The sequence below is a fragment of the Hevea brasiliensis genome, chromosome 8, assembly GCF_030052815.1.
Source record: "Hevea brasiliensis isolate MT/VB/25A 57/8 chromosome 8, ASM3005281v1, whole genome shotgun sequence".
NCBI classification, from domain to species: Eukaryota; Viridiplantae; Streptophyta; class Magnoliopsida; order Malpighiales; family Euphorbiaceae; genus Hevea; species Hevea brasiliensis.
The window spans coordinates 18,047,171-18,065,915 of record NC_079500.1 but is presented as its reverse complement, the minus strand read 5'-3'; the positions used below and the strand labels follow the sequence as shown (position 1 = coordinate 18,065,915).

The 18,745-nt window shown below is 35.0% G+C and overlaps 1 non-coding gene across 1 annotated transcript; it reads right to left on the bottom strand.

Annotated features, from left to right (window-relative positions):
- Positions 1-14,861: 14,861 nt before the first annotated feature.
- On the bottom strand, positions 14,862-14,969 carry LOC131182590 (small nucleolar RNA R71). Its single transcript, XR_009150854.1, has one exon. It is a non-coding gene; the product is annotated as a small nucleolar RNA R71 (small nucleolar RNA).
- Between the last annotated feature and the right edge of the window lie 3,776 nt (positions 14,970-18,745).

Genomic DNA, 18,745 nt, shown 5'->3' with positions numbered 1-18,745 from the left:
AAACTTTATACATGGAAATCAACTTCAATACATATAAGCACTTAATTTAACATCTCAAACTACCATTTACATGCAAAAACAAGCTATACATGATGAACTCCCATGGTTGCTGAAATGAAGCATCAACCTACCTCATCAAAACTTTAACTCTTCTTCCATAAATCAACTCACCACAACCTTAGTTACAATTTTAATGAAACAAGAATTGAAAATAACCACTTACCTCTTTTGGACTTCCTCAAAACTCCACTAAATTCCTTCTTTCTTGTTCCCTAAGTGCTGCCCAAGGTGTGGTGGTCAAGTTTAATGAAGAAACCTTGCAAGAACTTTGGCTTGATCATTGAGATGGGAGCATGCAAATGGGGCAGCCATGGATGGGAGCTTGGAGAGGATTTTCGGCTGTTTTAGAAATGAAAGGTTGAAGATGAAATTTCTACCCACCATTGTGATATTTTAATGTCCACTAACTTAACTTAGTGGAGCACTAAGTTTGGTTAAAGATTTAATAATCCAAAGTTTCCAAATTTGCAATTTTACCTCATTTCTTTTACTATTTAAATTATGTACCACCATTTTAATTTTCATGATATTTTCAAAGTTTAATATCATTTATTTTTAATGGACATTTAGGTCAAAAGGCAACTCGAAGTATCAAATGACCACAATGTCCCTATTCGGGTTGCATTCCCGATTTTTCGGTAACACCGAGTTTTATTGGTTTCTCGATTTCTCGTTTTTCTTTATACTAATTACTTAGTTTTTCTTTGACATTTTTAATGTCATTTATACTTCAATAGATGTTTTTTTAAGTCTTAAAAATATTTTCCAGGGTTCCGCGCGGTCCAGGGCTAGTCAACGGTCCACGCCGCAACTTCTCGGTGCGGTCACCTATTGCTACGATTTTCGGCTCGTTTAACTTGGTTACATTTCATTGCTATTATTTTTCCTTTGTTTTTCTTGTATTTTCCTTTCTTGTATTTCATTATTTTATGTCTCCTCACTAACATTTAAATGTAGTTCTAGGCATTCTAGTTGTCTAGACAGACACTGGTCATCGAAACAGTAGAACGCACTACCGAACATAGGTGTTACAAAACTCCACTTCTCTATCAGGTGGCAAACCCAACAACTCATTCAGAAACGCATATGGAAATTCACATACTGTGGGGATCTCCTGCATGCTTGGGCTAGTCTTCCTGGTGTCAATCACATGTGCTAAGAAAGCCTCACAGCCCTTTCTTATCATTCTTCTGGTTGTTGTGACTGATATGATAGTAGAAAGACAACACGTTCCTTCACCTACAACTGTAATCTCATCCCCATCAGCTGTCTGCAATGAATTCCTCTGCAGTCGACAATCTACCATTGCCTGGTGACATGATAACCAATCCATACCCAATATCACATCGAACTCATGGAATGGTAGCTCAATCAAGTCAGCTGGGAACTCATAACCCTGTATCCTCAAAGGATAACTCTTATAGACCTTTTTCACCATGACACTATGGCCTAAAGGGTTTGTGACTTGTATGTCCTCCTCTAACTCCTCTATCTATACCCCTCTATCAACTGGTGGTGTGATACACACATATGAATGTGTGGAACCCGGATCAATCAATGCACATACTAACAGATCATGTAGAGAAAAGGTACCTCTAATGACATCAGCTGGCTCTGGCTCATCTCGAGACCTCATAGCATAAGCACGAGGTGCTACTCTAGTCTCCTGCCTCTACACTGTCTCTACAATAGGCCTCTATAATGTACCAGTTATATTAGGCCTCATAGGTCTTCTACCCCTCTGTGCTGGCTGGGGTAGGTCTCTCTGTCTGGGGCTGAGTGGTGGGAACACTACTGTTCCTCTGTGGACAATCCTTCAGGAAGTGATCCGTAGACCCACATTTAAAACATCCACCCATCAACAATCTGCACTCTCCTCTGTGGGGTCTACCACAATGTACATAAGCAGGTGGTGGGGCTGATCCATGTGCAGCTGCACCAGGTGAACTACCCACTGATGCACTAGACTATCCTCCTCCTCTCCTTGAAGCAAACTGAGACTTCTGCTTCTTGCCCTAACCCTGAGTTTGACCCTAAGACTCCTTGGGCCTCTTACTACCCGTGTCTACTGAACCAAACTGACCAGATCCAGAACCCCTCTTGTGTTGCCTATCCTTTCTGGACTGCTCTTCATTTCTGACCCTCTCCACATCAAGGGCTGATGCTACCAGCAGAGAGAAATCAGTGAAGTGGTGAGATGTCACTATCAATATGATGTTGTCATTCAATCCGTCTTCAAACCTTCTACACTTATCAGTTTTTGTGGGCATCAACTCCAATGCATATTCGCTGAATCTCATGAATTCCCTCTCATATTCGGAGACCGTAAGCTCCTTTTGTCTCAGTGCCAGGAATTCTCTCCTTCTAGCCTCCAAGTACACATGACTGATGTATTTCTTTTTGAATTCAGCTAGAAAGAACTCCCAAGTAATCTGTGCAGGTTGTACCACCCTTAATACTATCACCCACCATCTATAACAATCCTTCTATAGCAGTGACAGAGCACACTCCAACTGTTGCTCTGGGGTGCAGTGCAACTGCTGCAATACTCTCTCTATCCTCTCCAGTCAATACTCTGCTATGGCTGGATCATTATCCCTCTTTTGTAGTCTCTCTAGTGGGGATCTGTGTATAGGTTGCGGCTGTGGGGGTGGAGGTGGCTGTGGAGGTGGAGATGGTTGTGGCTGTGGAATGGCACTAGTGACCTGACGGAGTAGCTGAGTCATCTATTCTAGGAAGGCCTACTGTGCCCTACCTGCAGTACCCCGAGATGACTCGGCTCTACTACTTCGCTCCCTACTAGGAGTAGGTGCAGGTGCGTGACTCTCTACCTCCTCCTCTATCGGTCCTGGAGGTTCGTGCTCTAAATGATTGGATCGATGAACAGATCTGCATTAGTGCTACCTCGACTCTACTTAAAAGCCCATGCATATGATGCACTCTATCTATTTCTAACTATCTAGGTCTAGGACAGCCTAAACCTTTATTCTGATACCACTAAATGTGACGCCCCTTGCCCATCTACTATCTAGCCGAGTAAGAAGTGCCACATTCGGTGCCGGAGCACCCTATCTTGTTTTATCATATCTATTGTTAACTTTTAATATCATTTAAAAACAGGTATTCCATATGTGAATTTTTTTTTTATATAACTTATTTTTGTGGAAACCCGAATAGAGCCTCCTCTATTTTATTAGTATCTGGCAAGTTCCACTAATCACCTGTTAACATGTTCATATTCATTTTACACATTTCCATATCATATTCTCTTTTATCATATCATTCATAACTATTTATAAGATCTCTAAAGAAATATCATCTTTTGCATTCATATAGAAATTCATAGATAATAAATTTCAAGTTTGCATTACAAATCTCAAAATGGAATACATCATGTTTTTAGGTACAATGAACAAAAAGTACAAAATCTAGACATACATGGGCCCTACCAAAAAGTAATAAAACTGTAGAGGTGACTAGTACGAACTGGCAGATCTGATCGATCTCTGTGTGAGCACTACTACTGCTGCTGCTATGGCTGCTGGGACTGATTTTCAGTACCTACGTGATGAAAAACCAACACGCTAAGCATAACGCTCAATGGTGCATAATTTATAATAACAATAATTAAACAATTGAATTAATATTTGCAAATCATAATTTCTGGGTCTTTTACATTTTTATTGCACTTTGGAAACAATTAACATTATCGGGATCTTTTATGATTACTTATTGTATTTTAAGTCTTAATTAATTTTTATCAGTGCCCAAGAAACCTATAACAAATTATAAAAGCTGGATGCATGGGAGTATACTGATTAGATAGCCATATGTCTATCCAGTATATATCGGTCATGTCAGGCATGGAGCCTGCGGGCAGGTTTTTAAGCCTGATATAAAAATTAGGCACAATGGCCAATAGGCAGGCATGAGACCTGTAGAACAATCATATCAGACAGATTTTATCTGTTATTGATTATTCTTATGAACAGTACTGCTATCTGTAGTTCCTAATTGGTATACCAATTTATCCAAACTAAATAAACAAGTCTAGGTATACTATGGGCAATTAAGCATGATTTTAATTATTTTAGTACTATTCACTGTCATTATTTTCTGGTACTATTCAGTGGTACCATTAATTTCATATTAATAGGACATTAGTCCCAATTTACATATTCATATCATTTTTAATATTTAATTAGCCTTATGAGTATTTTAATTACCATGTATAGCATTTTTCCCATGAACATTTCTTTAGGTTCATTTTGATGATTTATTTTTATCTAGGAATTTGGCTAGGTTAGGATGTCTATTTGGTCACACTTTCTTCATAACAATTACTCCTCTATGTTTAAACTTGAATTTCAGTTTCTGAATCACTCAATTTGGGGTTATAGAGCTCAAGTTATGGTCAAAATACCATAACTGGTCCCTTTTCCTCTAAGCTATCCAGAATTGACAATTCCTGGTCAATAAACTTTGACCAGTCATTTGATCATTTTATGGTTATTTTTAGACTTAAGTTCCTTCATAAGATTTGTTCCTCTATGTCTTAGGGACTCCCATGTACAACTTCATAATTTTTCAAGCTTGGTGTAGTGAGTTATGGTCAATGTATTGACCTAGACTCTTAATCCTATAAAGGCAATAGTCAAACTTTAGAGCAGTATGTTTGACTCTTTTTCTAGGGTCTTTATACTTAGAATTTGGCAAAGGTGTCTGAATCAAGGTTCTAGCCCTAAACATCATCTTTCCAGATAATATTGGCACATCTCAAATGGAATTTCCTAGTGGGAGTTATGGCCAAATGAACACACGGGTTTCAAATGACATTCTAGGTTTAACTTAACATTTTCCATATTTTAATTTCTAACTTTGCCTAATATTTTCCCTAGGATGCAAGGGGTTTTGGAGCTTGGTCAAAATATAAAATTGTTGAGCTTTATCTTATAAAACTTTTGGCGCTGGTTTCACTCAATTTGCAACTTTGGAGACCAAGTTATGGCTTTTTCGTCAAAACTGGTCAAGCATACCAAAGGAACAGTGTTTTGGTCAATTTTTGGGTTGGCAGTTTTAATGACCCAACTTATGCTAACAATTTGACTTGGTTAAAGGCAAAACTGGGTCAAGTGGTTGTCATGAAAAGCGTAGCCCTATGTCTAAGCTTTCCATTGATTAAATTTTGGGTTATTTGGACCAGTATAGATAGAGTTATGACCAAATGAATACGTACTGTTCATTTGGTCATTTTCTGGGTTTCAGTGTATGGTCATCCAGGTTTGGGCAAAGAATTAGTCATGATTTTGACAAAATTTGGGCATGGAATCTACATGAAAAATGGGCTATTTTGAGTCTAATTTCACCTCCAATTGGCCTCATACCAATTAGAGTCACACATTTTCAGTTATGGTTCAATAAAGGGACTGGACTTATTAAGTCCCAACCTACAGAAAATCAAACACTCCCAATATCTCAATTCCTTCAACTTCCTTACCTCAATTTGCATGCAATACACTTCTATAGGTAACAATCTCAACTCAATAGGTCAATTTCAAGCATTTACATAAGGTTCTCAATCATTTACATAAACCCTAGTTTTCAAAGTTTTCAATTTACACAAACACTACACAATCAAACTTCCAAACATTTCAACTCATCACACATTCTCATAGAACCATTTTTCATCACTTAAAAGCAACAAACCTCAAGTTCCATGGCTGTCAAAAATTCAAGGGTTCTTTCCTCAATTTTTTTCTTTTTATTTCATGCACATTTTCACTTGATTTAGCATGATATTCATGCTTAAAGAAGAGATTAAAAGTTTAAAGCACTAACCTTTGTGGTGACCCAACTTCAAGCTTCCTAAACTTCAACTTTTCTCCTCTTTATGGGTATCTATAGCTTCCTTAGGGTGTGGGGAGGATTTTTAATGAAGTGAGCTATGGGTTTTGGTCTGTGAAAGCTTGGAAAATCAAGCTTGAAAGCTTGACAAAAATGGTGGAAAGGAGGGGGGGGGGGGGGGTTAGGATGCAACTGGCCAAAGAGAGAGAAAAGGGAGTGGGGAAGAAGATGGTTGGTAGAAATTTGTCTTATGTGCTTTTTTATATTTTTATTTTTGTACTTTAAATTTTAAATTTGTCATAAGCTTTTCTTTTCTTTTCTTCTTCTTTCTTTTCTAAGTCAATTTATAAAGTTTTAATTCATATTAATTATTTCAATTCTCTCATATTTTAAATTTTTGACATTTAGGTCAAAATTCACCTCTGGGGGTGAAATGACCAAAATACCCTTCATGGTGCATATCGGGTTATTTTTACTATTTTTGTACCAATTAATAAATTCTCTAAATTTTTTCTATATTTTCTTTACATTTATTTCTTCAATTTATGCATCCTCACTATAGTTTAGGTGTAGTTCCAAATATTTTGGCTGTCCGAATAGACATTAGTCGTCGAAATAGTAAAATGTATGGAATACCTATGGTGAGGGCGTTACACGAACTATGAGAGGGTTTGATTCTTCCTCAGGATGGCAAGGGGATATGTAGACAATTTAGGACCATGATATTAAATATGAGTCTACAACATTTCAAGACAGATGTTTTTTGGCAAGTCCTTAATCGTTGTTTAGGGCACACGACATAGCTGTGTAAGGTATAGAAGAACATGCATTAACATGTCACTTGTAGGTGTGTAAGGTGTAGAAGAATATGCATCACCACAGTTTCAAGTGTCAAACTATGAGAGGGTCTGATTCTTCCTCAGGATAGCAAGAGGGATACGTAGGCAGTTTAGGACAATGGTCCAAAATACAAACCCACAACATTTCAAGATCGATATTTTTTAGTAAGTCCTTAGAAGTTGTTTAGGGCACATGGCATAGTTGTGTAAGGCATAGAAGAATATACATCAACATGTCACCTGTAAGTGTGTAAGGCATAGAAGAACATACATCACCATAGTTCTAAATATTAAATTACAAGTGGGTTTGATTCTTCCTTATGATAGTGAGGGGGATACATAGGCAGTTTAGGAATCGACATCATTTCAAATCATCCAGTTGTCATTATCGTAAGACCATAGCTTGTCTCACGACGCAGAGTGTATCAACAGAGCAAGATGCACTCAATTTTTACATGACACAGTTATGATTATTATGAGACTGTAGCTAGTCTCATAACGTAGAGTTTGTCGACCGAGCAAGATATACTCGATCCTTATAGTCAATGTTTCATAGTTATTAAGAGATTGAGTTTCACTTTGATAAGTGCATAATTTATTAATTTTACTCCCATCACATTTAGTATTTTTAAAGTGTTTTTATGTTTAATTTAGTTGGTTAAGTATAGTTATCTATTAGGCACATGTTTAGAGAGTTGTTGAAATAATTATGTTAAATAGAGAAATTTGACTCTTGCTGTATTTTGCAGGGTTTTGGTGAAGTTCCGGAGTAATATAGTGTGGTAGGAAGCTTAGAAAGGTCGAAGGATTGAGAAGCATTGTTGATACAAAGTACACGGGCCGTGTAAGCATAACTAGATACCTATGTAACATTATGCCAGAAGAAATCCAGAGAACCGAGGAAGAAACAAAGTACACGGGCCGTGTAACTTGACCCGTGTAAATCTTGGAGACCCGTGTAACTTTCTGTGCCCATGCGAAACAAGCCCATTCAGCTCCAGTAGGTTACACAACCCTGGGCCGTGTTGTGATACACTAGCCGTGCATCCGTCGACAGTCAGATTCCTGATTTTGCTCCAGTTGCAGTTTTTGATAGAGGCTCTAGAAAAACCTAACCCTAGACCGTTTATTATAAATAGAAGAGATAGTAGCCGTCTTAGGGTAATTGGAGACGCCTCCAAAATCATTTAGCAGCCTCTCCATTCATCTTTTAGAATTCTTCTTTATTTTTCCTTTATTTTTCTGTAAGCCATGAGTGGCTAAGTTTTTAATTCAGTTCAAGGGATTCAAGTTCTTTTGCTTGATTTGTGAGATCAGGTTCTTAATTTAATTTATGTCTTTTTGAATATCTATTGTTTTCTAATTTATTTGTCTTTGATCTATTGAATGATTTGCTAAAAAGGCCTATTAGTTGATTGTTTGATGAGATCAATTGCTAATTCATCTTCATAATCCGTAATTATTGTATAAGATTGAACATAAGTAGCAATTAGGTTTTATTGATTATGATCCCAATTTTCGACAATAACCTAAGAAAACAATAGGGTGGATTAAATTATTTATGCTTCATAAATTGTTGTTCAGCTTAACTACTTCCTTTTCTTAAAGCAATTATTAATTTGATGAGGATTGCTTAATACCAACTCAGTTAATAATTAGAGTTAATAAGAGTGTTGGGCTCGAATGATGAGTATAGGGAAGTCAGGAGTTTACCTCGCTATTTGGTAAATCTACATTAAATATTCAATAAGAGATAATTGTATTTCTTTTATCTATGATCAAATCAATGCATTGGAATGAGAATTACCTTGGACTAACGTTTATTTAAATTGAGATTTTCATATTTAGTTCTTGAATTTATGATTTCTTTTGATTTTGTGTTACAAAACCCCCTCAATCTTTGTCTCTTTCATTTTCCATTACACAAGTGCACAAAGATCCAATAATTCAGTCTCTAGGGTTCGATCTGGATTTACCACTTGCTGCAGAAAATATTTCATTACTGGTAATTTCAGTTAATTTAATTTCTGGAATTTAAGCAATGCTTTGGTATTGATTTCAACTTTTGCGATTTATTATAACTATATGTAGTGAGGCTATGGGGAACCCGATGATAAAAAATTATATGACTGTAAGATATAATTAGAGGCATAGAGCTGACTTATTAATTCTGTAGCATAATCTTGCCAAAAAAATAATAATATGTTTCTTTAGAAAATTAATTTAATTAAATTTAAATGAAATTTTATTTTGTTTAAATTTAATATGAGTAGTTCTTAAATAAACCTAATTAAGTTTAATTGGGCCCCATTGACTCAAGAAAGCCTAGTTATGAATTTTAAATAGAACCCATTTAATTTATTTTCTGAAAATTAAAGTAAGGAGATATCTTTTTCTCTCTTCCTCTCCCATACAAACTCTTTCTCCCACTCAACCTCACTCTCTTCCTCACTCCCTATTGGTGCCACCCTCTCTCAGTCTCTTCCTATTGGTTGAAACACCTCACCCATATCCTAGTCTCACTTGAATTCCCCAATTCCGGTTGTTTAAATTATCTGAACCTTATCACCATAGGACTCAAAACCCTTCTACACACCTCTCCCAAAACCCTATAAATATCCTACTGGGGTAGAGAGAAAAAGGGGAAGGAAAAAGAGAAAAAAGGAGGAAAAAAAAGATATTGAGAAAAAAAAAAGTGATATTCAGAGCTATTTAGAGATATTTTAGGGTAATAAAAAAATTTAAAGATATTCAAACTCTTTTAGTTCTTTTTTGTTTCTTTTCTTTTCTTCAAAAAGATTTTCTTGCAAGATTTCTTGAAGGTTGATTGTTTTATTTTCTTTTTAAGATCTATGTAATGTAATATTTAATTCTATGTTTTTTGTTTTTAATTTATCTTGCATGTTCATGTGGATCATGTAATCATGTTTATTTTGAGGGAATACATAACTCTGCACATATTCAATTTTTTGTCTCTCGTGTTTTTATTACTTTTTGTTATTTTCTAAGTCTGTAAAAATTTTTAAAAAATTATATTCATATTTTACACGAAAGTTTATTGATTTAGGCTCAAAAATCACTGAAAAAGCTTTTGAATTTTGTAAGTTATGGCTATTTGAGGCTAGGGTTCTTGCAAAACCCAATTTGCAGCATACCCAACTTGTGAAGCCCATATCTCCCTTGTTTCTTAATATTGTTGTGCAAATCTGATGTCTAAAATTAAGCTTAGAATCTTATAAATCTTCTAATTGGTTTTGCATTCATATTTATTGTGGTTGATAAGTTATGAATTTTATAAAAAAGTAGTGTGATTCTATCACTAGAAAAAGTTACAAATTGTGTAGATCATTCGGCTAAGGTTTTGTTTGGTCTATAAATTTTATGATCTTGTATGATGTTTTAGTTGTTATCTGTAATTTCTTCATCATTTTTAGGCATGTCTAACTATTTTTAAAAAATTTGATTTCTTACTACATCAATCTGTCAGAATTTAGAAATTATATATTTATGCATATTCTTATGTGTTCTTGGGTTCCAATTGATATTTTATCTATTTTTCTATGTTCTTTTAACTTAAGAAGTGTTATGAAGTTTTTGGAATATGTTAGAAGACCTAGACCCTTAGGTAGTTGTAATTAGTTAGGAATCTTAACCCTTTAGGAGACTAGATTTAGAATCCAATATGAATTGTTATTAGTATTTTCTTATTTTCTTTACTTCCTTTATTTTCTTTATGTTTTCTTTATTTTTTTTTTATTATTACAAATAAAATTGGTAAGTAGCCCTAAGATAAGTAACAAAATGGGCATTTACATGGAGCTAAACAGGAGTAAGCCAGGGATATCATTGCCATATAGAGAATACCATTTTTAAGGGTAACTTGCCCCAATGACAACTACAATTACCGACAAGTAAGTAGCCTAAATTCTTATAATAACCATTGGCATAAAATTATAGTAATATTAGGATTTTTATTTGGTAAATTAAAATTAACTTTGTTTTTCATTTAAGTAACTTTTGCATGTAATTAATTTAAATAAATACTTGATAAATTAAAATTAATCTTGTTTGTAAATTAAACTAACGTTCACATATAAAATAAATTTAATTTAATACTTGACAATTGTAAAATAAATTAGTATGTTAGAAATCTTTATTAGGTTGTGATTGTTTGAGCCTTATGTAATATTAGAATAAATTACACATGTATATAATTAATTTAGTTTAATTATCCTTGGGGTAACTTAGTAAAAAATTAATTAATTAGGTTAAATAGAAACTTAGGGTTGTTTAAAATTGAATTTGTTTGTAAATTAAATTCTCAATGATAAATTAATTTTAGTCATCTGGTAAATATCATTTAAATAATTAGCAATCCCATATATAGAAATTACTTGTGCATGAAAACTATTTATAAACAATAACCCTTTTGTGAATTACTTGCATATGAAGGATTACAATTGCATTTTTAGGATAAAGTTTAATTGAGAAATAATAAGCAAGACTTTTAGAAACATTAGTAAAGGACTGACACTCTAACTAACGAGGTTAGACCAGGCGTAAGAGGTGCCTAACATCTTCTGCTTATGTACCCACTATCCCAAACCTAAACATTGAGCTATGATAATGACGGTTGTGAAAACTCTGCAAGAAGTAGGTTGCCATCCATGACCTTCAAAAGAAACACTGAATATGTCTCAGTTATTACCTGAGTGGCGACTCCTGTCTATCTATGCCTTTGTGACATAAATCCTTAGTACCGTGGTAGTGTTATGGGAAGACGGTATTTACCAGTAATTTGATTCTATTAGAATTGTATGAAGTACATGCATAGGGAATACTGTCTAAGGAGGTAATATTTAAGTGAGACCATTGTGACTCCACTATCTTTCCTGGACATTACCTGGTGCATTTTATATAATTCTAGTGGATGATATTCTGTCTCACGCTCTACACTTAGTCTTATTATTCAAGGTGAATTATTTTCCCATACTAGTCATTTTATGTTTTTATATGATGCATTATTTTTTTTCGTTTTAAATTTAGTCATAATAAAATGAGTTATATGCGTAGAGGTAATTAATTTTAATTTTTACTAATAAATCGTTTGTTTTCCTTAAGAATTTATAAGTGCTTTAGGATTGAGATTAAGAATTGCTCTTTTTAGAACACATCCTTTTAATTGTTATAGGCAAATGCAATTTGAAAGTAATTTCCTTAATAAAAATTTTGACAAAATATAAAACAATTATTAAAGATTATGTCATAAAATTTAATTTTTTAATGTGCTTCACGTGTATATTTTATCTAAATTAGTTATCATCCAATTATGAAACTTGCAAGAAATTGCAAATGTGAAGGAGTTTCAAACATTACAATTGTCCAAGCAAAAATCCAAAAGAAGTGGCAAGTGACAATAAAAAATAATTGCATTTGCACTCAAAAATACATAAAACTAGATTATACAGGATCTTGAGTGGTGAATACAGTCAATCCTTTATACTTGGATAACCAAAATGATGATTGCATAGTTACTTACAATGGAAGAGTTCTTCCTGCAAAAGCTCAATTGGAATTCACCTATGTTTCGGACAGTCCATTTGGGTTGAGAATAATTAGCACCACAATTGCATGTTCTTAAGGGAATAATTTGAAGAGCTTGGGTGCTTTTTATATGTAATAATTGCTTACTACATATAATTATAGTTATTATATGAATAGCACCAAGCTTGGTGAATCTTCAAATGCAATAGTTTACTGATGCATACATTTTGCATAGTCATTTAGGTCTAATTTCATAGCTATTTTATTTTATTATTAGTCATTTTTAGCTAATTTCATTAGTTATTTAGTTAGTTTTTCATAATTGTCAATTTTAGATTAATTTGTAATTTTTACTTTGTTTTGTAGGAAAAATGGTGTTTTTGAAGGACTGAAGAGAAATTTTGCCATTGAGGAGTGACTTCTATAGCCAAAGATGTCAAAAACAAGTTTTCAAGCTGAAATGTGCATTGACCAAATTGTGCATAACTTGCCGCATAAGCTATGCAGATCTGCATAAGGAGAAAAATCACTGTTCCAATACTCGCCAAATGTGCATAAGAAGATCGCATAGCTTATGCACATTCACGCCTCCCTTATGCACTCACGAATTGTGCATAACCTATGCACCAAGTCATGCGCTTTCGCATAAGTGACCCAGAACAGTTAAAATCGCATAAGGGATCGCATGACTTATGCACCCACTTATGCAAATCCCATAAAGAGTTCATTAATAAGCTGGCAGAAGATTCCCTCAGAAAATCCCTCCTCAAACACACTATTTTAGGGTTCCATGTCAGAAAATGTTATGAATAGTCCCATTTCCCATTTTAGACAAGGGGGAGAAAAAGAGATAAAAGGAGTAGAAAAGGAAAGGGGGAGGAGAGGCAGAATTTGAAGAGTCACTTTCACCTTCCACACCATTTTCAACCAAGATTTGCAGATTTCTTTCTTTCCTTATATTTTTCCTACATTTCTAGTGTTTAATTTCTTGTTTCTTAGCTTAGATTGAAGCTTATTTTCATATAAACTCAGATTTTCTTGTAAGGATTATGGGTAGTGAGTAGTTTACCTTTGATTCTGGAGTAAGGGTTGTAATATTTAAGATATTTTGTGGATTTTGATTGGGTAATCCATATTTTGTGGTCTTAATGAGTTTTATTCATTTCTTGTGTGCTTAATGACATGCTTAGTGTAGGATCCCATTAAGTGATGTTCTTAATCCATGGTTGAGGCACCGAAAGGAGAAGGCCTTGTGATAGATAATCAAGGAATTGGACTTAATTAACTTAGATCTAGAAATAGACTAAGGATTAAGAGGATTCACAGATTAATTAAAGAACTTAATGGGTCTTAATTAATTCTAACTCCACGAAAGTAGGATTAGTTTGATTAAGGCACTCTTTGTCTCACTCGAAAGGGTATTCGAAGGATTTAAGAATTAATCTCCTTAAAACCATAAGTTTCACAAGATTGGATAACCAATTAAAAATCCCAAAATAGCTCGAATATGAAATCCCGAACTCCGGAATCGCCTTTTTATTATCGCTAATTTTCAATTGAATTTAATTGCTTGCCATTTTAAATCCTGCCATATTTGAACTTGCTTATTTTAATTTGATGCAATTTTAGTTTAATTAATACATTGTTAGATAGATTATTAATTTTGCACATATAGATTTCATACTCCAATACCCATTCAATCTATTGTTTTAATTTTGAAATTAGTTCAATTTAGTCAACTTTTTATATCAAAAATTCAATCACTAACACAACTCCTCGTGGGAACGATATCTTTACTGTATTACTTGTACGACCCGTGCACTTGCGGTTGGGCCACATCAAGTTTTTTGGCGCCGTTGCCGGGGAGTTGTTTGTTTAAGATTGAATTCTTGATTATTTTAGTTGTTTATAGTTTTATTTTTGTTATCTTTTCATTTTTTGTGTTTGTTTGTTCTTTTTCAGGTACTTTTAATCTTTTATGAGAAGAGCTAGAAGCACAAGTGACACATCCTTATTGTTCAATCCTGAAATTGAGAAATTTTGTAAAGCCAACAAGAAAGAAACCAGGAAAAGAAAAGAAGCTCCGAGAGAAACTGAATTAGAAGAAGTCATGGCTAATGAAAGAATGAGAATTGGTGTTAATGCTGGAAATGATCGAAACAATGAAAATGCAGCCCAAGGTGAAGAGATTATAAATGCTAATGTGCCTAGGGGAAGTATGATGGATCATGCTTTTCCTCATTTTGATGATTTAAGAGAGAGCATAGCAAGACCAAGAATTGATGCAAATAGCTACAAGATGGATTTTTGAGTTCTTCAAATGATTCAAAATTCCCAATTCGGGGGACATCCTTCTGAAAATCCACACACACATCTGAAGAAGTTTGCTATGATCTGTGACATGCAAAAACAACCTGGAGTGTCTGATGATGCAACAAGATTGAAGTTATTCCCATTCTCTTTGAAAGATAGAGCATTGGATTGGCTTGACTCTTTACCTCACAACTCCATCACAAATTGGGAGCAACTCACTGATGCATTTCTTGCACAATATTTTCCACCTGGAAAAACTCAAGAATTAAGGAATTAAATGACAGCTTTCAGACCAAGAGAAGATGAAACTCTCTATGAGTCATGGATGAGATGGAAGGAATTAGAGAGACAATGCCCACATCATGCCATTCCAAAATGGATGATAAATCAGAATTTTTACACCAATGTTACTCCTGCAATCAGAGGGATAATTGATGCTCAAACAGGAGGAGAATTTATTATAAAGCATGAAGATGAAGCTTATGAGCTATTGGAGAAGATTGCAAAGAATACTCATCTTTGGAGTAGTCCAACAGGACCAGCTCCATCTCAAAAGAGGCAAGCTGCTGGAATGTATGATCTTGATCCGTTCAACATGATTAATGCAAAGATCGATGCACTTACAAATGTTTTGGCTAAGAAGATGGAAGATTTGAGTATGTTGGTTAGTTCATCATCATCATCTGGAAGTTCACAACAAGTGGCTTATGCAGAGGGAACTACCAGCTGTGGAGTAGACTATGGAGAGCAAGCAGCATATGTTGGTAATTATGGAAACAAACAAATGGGGAATTCTTATTCTCAAACTTATAATCCAACTTAGAGGAATCATCCCAACTTTTCATGGGGAAATCAGCAAAATCAAGTCCCAAATCAGAATTTTCAACCACAACAGCAACAAGGAATTCCATATCAGCAAAATAGGCAACCATTGCCTAATTTTCAGCAGAAAAATATGAATCCTCCACCAAAACAGCAAGAACAAAGTTCCACCACTGAAGCTTTATTACAACAGATTCTTGCCAACCAAAATAAGCATGATGAGGAGATGAGAGAGATGAAAGCAAGGCTAGAACAAATGCAGACACATAACAGAATGCTAGAAAATCAGATTGCACAACAAGCATCTTCCTCAGGTACCAAGTCTTTTGGAAAACTTCCAAGTCAACCAGAAAACCCAAGAGAGCAGTGTCAAGCTATTACTTTAAGAAGTGGGAAAGTTGTAAATAATGAGAAGAGTGAAAAAAATGAGAAAAGTGAAAATAGTGAGAAGAGGGAAAATGAGAAAGAAACTGATGAGAGTGAAAAACAAGAGAGTGCAGAAAAAGGTAAAGAGGAGGTTGAAGAGAAGGAAGAGAAATATATACCTCCTGAGCCCTACAAGCCACAACTTCCTTTCCCACAAAGATTTCACAAAGCCAAGCTTGATAAGCAATTTGGGAAGTTCTTAGAGGTTTTGAAGAAGCTATACATAAATGTGCCTTTTGTTGATGCTCTTTCACAAATGCCCTCTTATGCAAAATTCTTGAAAGAAATTCTCTCAAACAAGAGGAAACTTGAAGATGATGAAACTGTAGCTTTAACAGAAGAATGTAGTGCTATCCTCCAAAGGAAACTTCCTCCAAAGCTCAAGGATCCAGGCAGTTTTTCAATTCCATGCCACATTGGGGAATCATGTTCTACAAAAGCTTTATGTGATTTAGGGGCTAGTGTTAGCCTTATGCCCCTCTCCATTTATGAGAAGCTCAATATGGGAGATCTTAAGCCAACCCACATTTCTCTTCAGTTAGCTGATAGATCAATTAAGTATCCTGAAGGGATTTTGGAGAATGTGCCTCTAAAGGTTGGGAAGTTCTATATACCTGTTGACTTTGTCATCTTGGACATGGAGGAGGATTCTAATATTCCAATTATCTTGGGGAGACCCTTTCTAGCTACAGCAGGAGCATTGATTGATGTTAAGGGAGAAAAATTGACTCTTAGAGTTGGTGAAGAGCAATTGGTTTTCAATATTAATAACACTATGAAGAAGTATCATTTTGAAGCTGATACTTGCTTGAGAGTTGATATCATTGATGAGCTGGTTGAAGAACACTTCAGAAAAAGATATCCGGAAGATCCACTTGAAAATTGTTTGGTTCATGGAGGAGGCATAGACTATGACAACCCTCATGTGGCTGCATATGCTCAACATCTAGAGGGAAGTCGACAATTCATTTCTGCTCCAATTTTTCAACTCACACAAAAGGAAAAAGTCGAATTTAAGCAACCATCATTCAAGGAAGAAGATGCACCTAAGGTAGAACTTAAGCAACTTCCTTCTCAGCTCAGGTATGAATTTCTTGGCACTAATAACACTTATCCAGTAATTGTAAATGCAAACTTGAGTACCTTAGAGGCTGATAAGTTGTTAAGAGTGTTGAGACAATTTAGGAAAGTTTTAGGATACACTATAGATGACATTAAGGGAATAAGCCCACACTTTTGCATGCATAGAATTATTTTGGAAGAAAATTGTAAGCCATCTATTGAACATCAGAGAAGGTTGAACCCAAATATGAAAGAAGTTGTTAAAAAGGAAATTTTGAAGTTGCTTGATGCAGGGATCATATATCCTATCTTAGACAGTACTTGGGTGAGCCCAGTACATGTTGTCCCAAAAAAGGGTGGAATAACAGTGGTCAAAAATGAAAATAATGAATTAATTCCCACCAGAACATTGACTAGTTGGCGAATGTGCATAGATTACAGAAAATTAAATTTAGCCACTAGAAAAGATCATTTTCCACTTCCCTTCATTGATCAAATGTTAGAAAGACTGGCTAGGCATTCTTATTTTTGCTATTAAGATGGATATTCAGGTTTTTTTCAAATCCCTATCCATCCAAATGATCAAGAGAAAACCACTTTCACTTGTCCATATGGAACCTTTGCTTATAGAAGGATGCCATTTGGGTTGTGTAATGCACCAGCCACTTTTCAAAGGTGCATGATGGAAATCTTCTCAGATTTCATTGAAGATATAATGGAGGTTTTTATGGATGACTTTTCTGTATATGGATCTTCATTTGACATATGCTTGGCTAACCTTTCTAAAGTTTTGCAGCGATGTGCGGATACTGACCTTGTGTTAAACTGGGAAAAGTGTCATTTCATGGTTCAGGAAGGGATAGTGCTTGGACATCAAGTGTCCAACAGAGGAATAGAGGTTGATAAAGCCAAGGTTGAAGTGATAGAGAAGATGGCTCCTCCTACCACTGTCAAGGGAATTCGAAGTTTTCTAGGACATGCCGGGTTCTACAAACGCTTTATCAAGGATTTTTCTAAAATAGCCAAACCTTTGTCTAATTTGTTAAGTAATGACACACCATTTGTATTTGACCAAGAGTGTTTGGATGCCTTTTGCAGGTTGAAGCAAGCTCTTATCACTGCACCAATCATGCAACCTCCCGATTGGAGCCTACCTTTTGAAATTATGTGTGATGCTAGCAACTATGCAATTGGAGCTGTTCTTGGTCAAAGAAAGGACAAAAAGGCTTATGCTATTTATTATGCTAGTAGAACACTGGATGAGGCTCAAACAAATTATGCAACAACTGAAAAGGAATTTCTAGCAATTGTCTTTGCATTGGAAAAGTTCAGACCTTACATTATTGACTCAAAGGTGGTTATATTTTCAGATCATGCAGCCATCAGGTATTTACTCCGTAAAAAAGAGGCTAAACCTAGGCTCATTAGGTGGATTCTGATGCTATAAGAGTTTGACTTGGAGATTAGAGATAAGAAAGGAGCTGAAAATATAGTTGCAGATAATCTTAGTAGGCTGAAATTGGAAGATGAAGAATTGGATGAAATCCCTATTGATGAGTTTTTCTTGGATGAACAACTTTTCTCTCTTGTTGCTAAATTACCTTGGTATGCAAACTTTGTGAATTATCTATCTTGTGGAGTCTTACCTCTAAGAATGACATGGCAACAAAAGAAAAAGTTTTTACATGAGGTGAAGTTTTATAGATGGGATGATCCTTTACTCTTTAGGAGATGTTGTGATGGTTTAATAAGGAGATGTATTCCTGATGAAGAGACACAGAGTATTATGCATCATTGCCATACTTCTGATTATGGAGGACATTTTGGAATCTCTA